We start from the raw sequence: 7,269 nt of genomic DNA, 5'->3' as shown, positions 1-7,269 counted from the left end.
CTCCTACCAGGTATTCTTTGAGTGACCCACTCCTAAAGCATGAGGTTGAAAGAACAAAAAATTTGTTGAAAAAAAACGAAGAAGAATGGAAAGAGATTGGATGCTCGATCATGACTGATGCTTGGTCCGATAGAAAGAGAAGGAGCATTATGAATTTATGTGTAAATCAAAAATGGGTACCGTTTTTTTATCATCACAAGAATGTTCCAATGAAGCACATACAAGCCAATACATATATGATTATGTGGAATCTTACATTCAACAAGTTAGTCCCGATCATGTTGTTCAAGTTGTAACCGATAATGTCACGAATAACATGGCAGCTGCAAAGTTACTATAATAGAAAAGACCAACTATTTTTTGGACATCATGTGCGACACACACAATTAACCTTATGCTCGAAGGTATTTATATTTTTTTATTACATTATTTACCAATTTAGTTTTTATCATCTTTTATTTTATACTATAATTCATTAAATTTGTTATGTAATCTTTTTTTTTTCAAGGTATCGGTGGACTTCCAAGGTTTAAGAAAGTCTTAGATCAAGCAAAGAAATTAACCATCTTCATTTATGCTCACCACAAAACCTTGGAAATGATGAGAAACCACAGCAAGAAAAGGGAAATTATCCGACCGGGAGTCACGAGATTTGCTTCCGTCTTTCTAACATTATAAAGTTTATCCGAAAAGAAGGAGCAACTAAAAAATATGTTCTCTAGTAACGAGTGGGAGGAATGCAAATTTTCCGGTACCCCTAAAGGAAGAGCCTCATATGGAATGGTGACAAGTCTCCAATTTTGGGCCGATGTGACCCAATGTTTAAAAGTGTTTTCTCCTTTGGTGAAAGTCCTTCGAATGGTTGATGCGGATTGGAAGCCCTCAATGGGGTTTGTGTATGGTGAGCTTAAAGTAGCAAAAGAAGAAATTATGAAAGCTTTGGGTGGCAACGAGAAAGCTTACAAGCCTATTATAGATATCATAAACAACAAGATGAAAGGTAGGCTAGATTCAAAATTACATTTGACGGCCTATCTTTTGAATCCTTATTACCATTATAATGATTCCCAACTCCAACATGATCCCGACGTAATGGATGCGGTTCTTGAATTTTTTGATGCATTACTTTTTGAAGATTTTGAGATGCAAAGACAAGTCGTGATGATTGATTTGCCAAAATACAAGGAAAAAGTTGATAGATTTGGAGCAGGTCTTGCAATTAAAGGTTGTATGGTGAACAATGCCGACTTTGATCCGGGTAATATGCTTTATGTTTATTTTAGTAATTTATAAAATAATAGAATTTTATATCTATCAATTTAATAATGTTTTTTTGCTTTAATATTATAGCAAGATGGTGGGGACTTTTTGGCGGCTCAACTCCTCATTTGAAAAAAATTGCAATGCGGATTCTTTCTTTAACTAGTAGCTCATCGGGCTGTGAAAGAAATTGGAGCACGTTTGAAGCGGTTAGTTATAAAGTTATAATCTTTAAATATCAAACATGTTTTTAAGCTTTTGTTATGTATACTTTTATAGGTACATACGAAGAAACGAAATAGATTGGAGACAAATAGATTGAACAATCTTGTTTATGTTCAATTCAATGCTAATCTAATGGAAAAAAAACAAAAAGAGAAAAGATAGGACTTTGGAAGTGCTTTTAGCAAATGATTCTCACTCGGCTCAAGAATGGATTATAGATGGAGATGACGGTGATGGAGATGAAGTTGACCCCGAATCAGTTATGGAAGCGATTGATGAAGCTCTCAAGACTAATGATACTCAAGTACCCCATAAAAGTTCAACAACGAGAGAACTTTACGATGAAGATTTCGAATCCGAGAATGAGGAGCAAGTGTTTGAAGAAGATGAATATGAGTCGGATGGAGTTAAAATAGTGGAAGAACTTGAAGATTAGAAGAATATGGACATTTAAATGTATAAAAATGTGTGTTTTTATTATTAGTAAACTTATTTTGGACTTGTAATGGATGATGACTTAAATGTTTAAATACTAGTTCTGACTTTTTGTATGGTTTCTTATTTTATGACTTTTTGTATGGTTATTTGCTTATTTTATATTAATTTTTTATTAATAATTAATGGTCCCCGATTAATCCCCGTCGAGATCGATTAATCCTTTAACCTCAGTCGACCGCCAAGCTACCGTCGAACGATTTTTGCAACCTTGATATATATATATATATATATATATATATATATATATATATATATATATATATTGCAGTATCACAAGTGTTGTCCTCCCACATTGAGGTCGATAATTCAAGTTTTGTTTGAGACATAGATGAATTTGGGAGTGTATTAGATTTGTTGTTAAAAAAAAGATCATATGTAATAGAAAACAACACAAAAGATACATATAACTTGAGTTTAGGAGAATTGTTTAAACAATGTGAATGGTTTTTTTAAATTAGCATACTTGCTTATATATATATATATATATATATATATATATATATATATATATATATATATATATATATATATATATATATATATATATGAAAAAAAATGTTTTTAAAAATAGATTATTCAATGATTCTCTTAATCGATGCTATAGTGTAACACCTGTTGCAGGTATTATTTAATTTATGTAAGTTTTAGGGTTTTGTGCATGGACTCGGCGAGTTGGGGAGCTCCAACTCGTCGAGTATAGGCTATTATGAGGACGCGGAATTTAAACCCTACTCGACGAGTCGGAAGGCCCGACTCGACGAGTAGGCGTTGTAGAGAGAAACCCTAATTTTCAGGGGTTTGTACCCTATTTAAAGGACTTATGGCTAATTTGTAGCCTCCCTCATCGTCCTTGCATCCCAGAAAGAAACCCTAGTCGCATTGTTGAGCTTCCTTGAGTGTGTGTGAGTCTTAGAGAGTAAAACTTGTGCTTTTGAGAAGGAAACTTGAAGGGTGAGGAGCTTGAAGAGAGGAGAAGGCTTGGGATCCGACATATACTAGTTTAGAGCATCCATTTAGAGGTAAAAAGTTACCACCTTGATCTCTATTTGCTTAGATCCCATTTCATGAAACGATATGGTCACATTTGGTGCAAAATGGGGTCATACTCGGATCTGGACTTATCACAAGGATATGGTTCCAAATCTGGACCTCTCTAGGTCCCCAAGGACATAAAGTTGCTTACTTTATCCAGATTAGGCCCTTTCCATGCATAAAAACCTTGTAGGAAGCTTCGTTTTGATGTTATAGCCTTGGAAGACCTTGCATGCACGTAAAGTTTGCAACTTTACATGGTAACTGCATTAGGGGAGGTTGGATCTGAAGCTTGGGACCTTAGACCCCACTAAAAAGGGCTGAACACAAAAAGGGACTGAAGGAACTCGCTGAGTCCCTTAGTTGACTCGACGAGTCGGGGTGGGGTTTACCCGTTTTGAGTTTCTGAATTAGTGTAGTGAAGGATTAGAGTTTTTGTCAGAATGGAATCTAGGTTTTTTGGATATTTGATGAACTCGACGAGTCACTTAGGTAACTCAGCGAGTTGAAGAATTATTCAGTTAACTCGACGAGTTGTTGGATGCACTCGACAAGTTGAGGTCAACATGGATTGTTGACCTTGACTTTGACCCGGGTTGACCAGGGTTGACATTGAGGATAATTATGGTATCTCGGGATTGTGACAAGTTAATCACATGATGATTATAGGCAGTTGAGTTGTAGCAGTTCGTGGGATATTTCTGATCTTTGCTTGTCAGTTCAGCATTTGAGAGGTGAGTCTCCTCACCATACCAATGGGACTAAGGCACCAAGGCCAGCCCATTTTATGATATGTGATTGCTGGTTGTATATGTGGTATGCTTGTATCGAAGACCATGGAAGAGCCCATGGCACTTGGATGTAAGCCCACGTGGAGAGCCCATGGCTTTCCTACTAAAGACCATGGGAGATCCCATGGCAACCGGATGTAAGACCATGTGGAGAGCCCATGGCTTTCCTATTAAAGACCATGGGAGAGCCCATGGAACTTAGGTGTAGGACCATGTGGGGAGCCCATGGCATCCTGGATTAAGACCCTGGGGATGAGCCCATGACATCCTTATATGTTTTATGCATGGCTTATGTGATATATGTGGCTTTTATAGCTAATATGATATGTGATGTGTGGATTGTGTGTGGGGTATGCTCTGGGGAACTCACTAAGCATTAGCTTACAATTTGTGGATTTGTTTTAGGTACATCTGAGCCCAAGGGCAAGGGCAAAGCTTTATGGCGCGGCGTGCATTCTCTCTCAAACGTTATTATGGGACTCTCTGATGTTTTGAAATAAAATTGTTGTTTTTATGAATTTGAAAACAATTGTATTTGGGATTACATGATTTTTGGAAAGTATTTTGTCTAATTAAAAATGAAAAATTTCTTTTGAAAAATTTGGGTTGTTACAAGTTGGTATCATATCCTTGGTTTGAGGGATTCAGGCACACTCTCGGGTGTGTCAGGACTCAAACTAAGGAAATGGTAAAATTGTTTTCAAAAATAAAATAAAAGTTCAAACTTTGAAAGAGTGGAAAAGATGAGAGTGCAACGGGCGTGATCGGCCGAGCCATGTAAGTAGTTCCCCAATATGATTAGCCATGTTATACTGATATTTGAGTTATGATAATTGTATGGATCTTGCTATGTGTATGCTTTTAAAATTGTATACGGTTAGGAGATTATAGCCTTAGAATGATAGATTTGGCCTTACTTCCTGTTCCTTGTTTGGTTGTGGTCATAGGGTAGAATCTCTTATTCGAAAGTCTATTTGATCCTTTTCTGTGTATAATTGTATGCATAAAGACAACCTGTTATGATTGGTCTGATTCATGTGAGTAGAGCAAATCTTAGGATAGCCTGGGATTTGAGATATGTGATAGTCTGTGGGATATGATTTATTTTTGGGACGAATTAGAGTTAGTAGGTAGAGCCTTGGGGAGGATACAAGTAGGTGTGGAAGGTAGTATTGGGCTAGTACTACTGGAAACACATGACCTGTACCCGAACCAACGTTAGATCTATAATCTCTAAGGAGGACCGGTGTGAGGGAATCCTCCAATTATGTACCGTGATCATTATGATTTATGACATTTCAGTTCAGCATGGTGGTGACACGATTGGGTATAGGGGGCTCAGGATCAGGATCGGGATCTGGATCTGGGTCGGGCAGCAGTACTGAGCCCATTGATGAGAGGCTGCGTGAGCTCATTGCAGTCGAGGTGACAAAGGGCTTCCTTGACACTACCCCAGTGATCTTTGGGATAGTCAAGGAGGGTATGATGGAGATTATAGAGGAGAGGCTCAGGTCATTCAGAGCCTAGATTATTGCGGGCCAGGTCGGGGCCCGAACTCCCTCGTTCCGGGAGTTCACGACGTACGAGACACCGCAGTTTTTCAAGGTCAGGGACCCCATTGTTAGCCGAGGCTGGGTGGCAGATATTGAGAACGCCTAGCGCACGAGTTCTTGCCCTGATGCGGCAGAGGTGGGTTTTGCTTCATGAATGCTGAGAGACAGAGCCCGAGATTGGTAGGGAGAGGTGACCAGCCAGGTGGGAGCAATCGGTGTGGCTGAGATGACATGGGCCGAGTTTGTTCGGCGATTCGATGTGGAGTTTGCACCACCTATTGAGGTGCAATGGCTTGTGAGGGAGTTTCATGACCTTCAGCAGACTACCGAGACTGTGGCGGAGATCACCACCAAGTTTAGGGAATGAGCTTTGTTGATCCCACAGTACGCTACGGATGAGGATATGCGACGGAAGACGTATCATTCCATGCTGAGGGATGATATTCGGGAGTTTGTGAGCTTTACAGGGTGCAAAACCCTGAACGATATGGTGGAGAAGGCTCGTGAGCAGGAAATCGAGTTGGACTTCTGCACCAAGCGGAAGCCTGAGCAGGCACAAACAATAGTGGGTCAGGATAAAAAGCCTAAGACCTCGGATCCTTCCAGCAGGGGCCAGCAGTGTCGTGGCCGGTGTTCCAAGTGCGGTAAACCACACAGTGGGGCTTGTCAGACAGCATGCTCGGGATGTTATGCATGTGGCAAGTCGGGCCACGTGATCAGGGATTGCCCCAAGAAGGGCTTGATTTGTTTTCACTGCAACCAGACCGGCCACAAACAGGGCGATTGTCCGAGGTTGCAGGGAGGGGGAGGATCGGTGGCGGTGCCTGCGCCCGCCACACTGAGGATCACAGATGGCCGTCCTGCTAAGGCGGATGCTCCAGCGGTGAAGAGTCGTGCATTTCAGTTGACTACCGAGGAGGCTCAGGCAGAGCCAGACGTCGTGGCTGGTATGTGTATATTCTTCTCTACTCTATATTTATTTGCACTACTTATGTGTACATTGTGCGTATGTATAGGGTCCTTTTTGGTCAATGGTATGTCGGCTCATGTTTTGTTCGATTCGGGAGCTACACGATCGTTTGTGTCTCTTGCGCTTAGCCAGAAGTTTCGGCATATGCCGGGAACTTTGGATTCCCCACTCGAGGTGGAGATTGCGGATGACCGTACCGTGAGTGCTGCGAGGGTGTATCGGGACTGTGTCCTGAATGTGCTCGGAGAGAGGTTTCGTATTGATCTAGTCCTGATACCCTTTCGAGGGCTGAAGGTGATCGTTAGGATGGATTGGTTGGGGGCCAATGGGGCCATGATTGATTGCGAGCGCCAGCTGGTGAGGGTTCGAACCCCAAGTGGGGGAGAACTGGTCATTCATGCAGAGAGGGCCTCGCAGGGGCCAACCATCTGTTCAGCTGCGAGGGATAGGAGATTGCTTCATTAGGGTTGTTCGGGATTCTTGGCTTATATCTCCGATACGAGGGTTGAGACCACTACAGATATGGGTAGTGTACCGGTTGTGCAGGAGTTTCGGGATGTCTTTCCCGAGGAATTACCTGGAGTGCCTCTGGAGAGGCAGGTGGAGTTTCGTATTGATTTTGTGTCGGGCTCCGCCCAAGATTCAGGAGTTGCTAGACCGAGGGTTTATCTGTCCGAGCAGTTCCCCGTGCGGAACTCCGATCCTGCTCGTGAAAAAGAAGGATGGATCACACAAGATGTGCATTGATTATCTAGAGCTGAACAAGCTAACGGTGAAGAACTGTTATCCGTTACCGAGGATCGATGATTTGTTCGATCAGCTGCAGGGTGCGTCTTGGTTTTCCAAGATTGATCTTCGGTTGGGATACCATCAGACGAGGATTCAGGATGAGGATATACCGAAGACAGCTTTCAGGACTCGGTATGGGCACTATGAGTTT

General features: G+C 41.5%; 1 pseudogene; it reads left to right on the top strand.

Moving 5' to 3' along the window:
* LOC145113010 (uncharacterized) overlaps positions 1-1,921 on the top strand; it is a 2,543-nt pseudogene extending 622 nt beyond the window's left edge.
* The last annotated feature ends 5,348 nt before the right edge of the window (positions 1,922-7,269 follow it).

This window comes from Lactuca virosa, chromosome 5 (assembly GCF_052849685.1).
Source record: "Lactuca virosa cultivar CGN04683 chromosome 5, Lactuca_virosa_CGN04683_v6, whole genome shotgun sequence".
Taxonomy (NCBI): Eukaryota; Viridiplantae; Streptophyta; class Magnoliopsida; order Asterales; family Asteraceae; genus Lactuca; species Lactuca virosa.
This window is presented reverse-complemented; position numbering and strand designations above follow the sequence as displayed.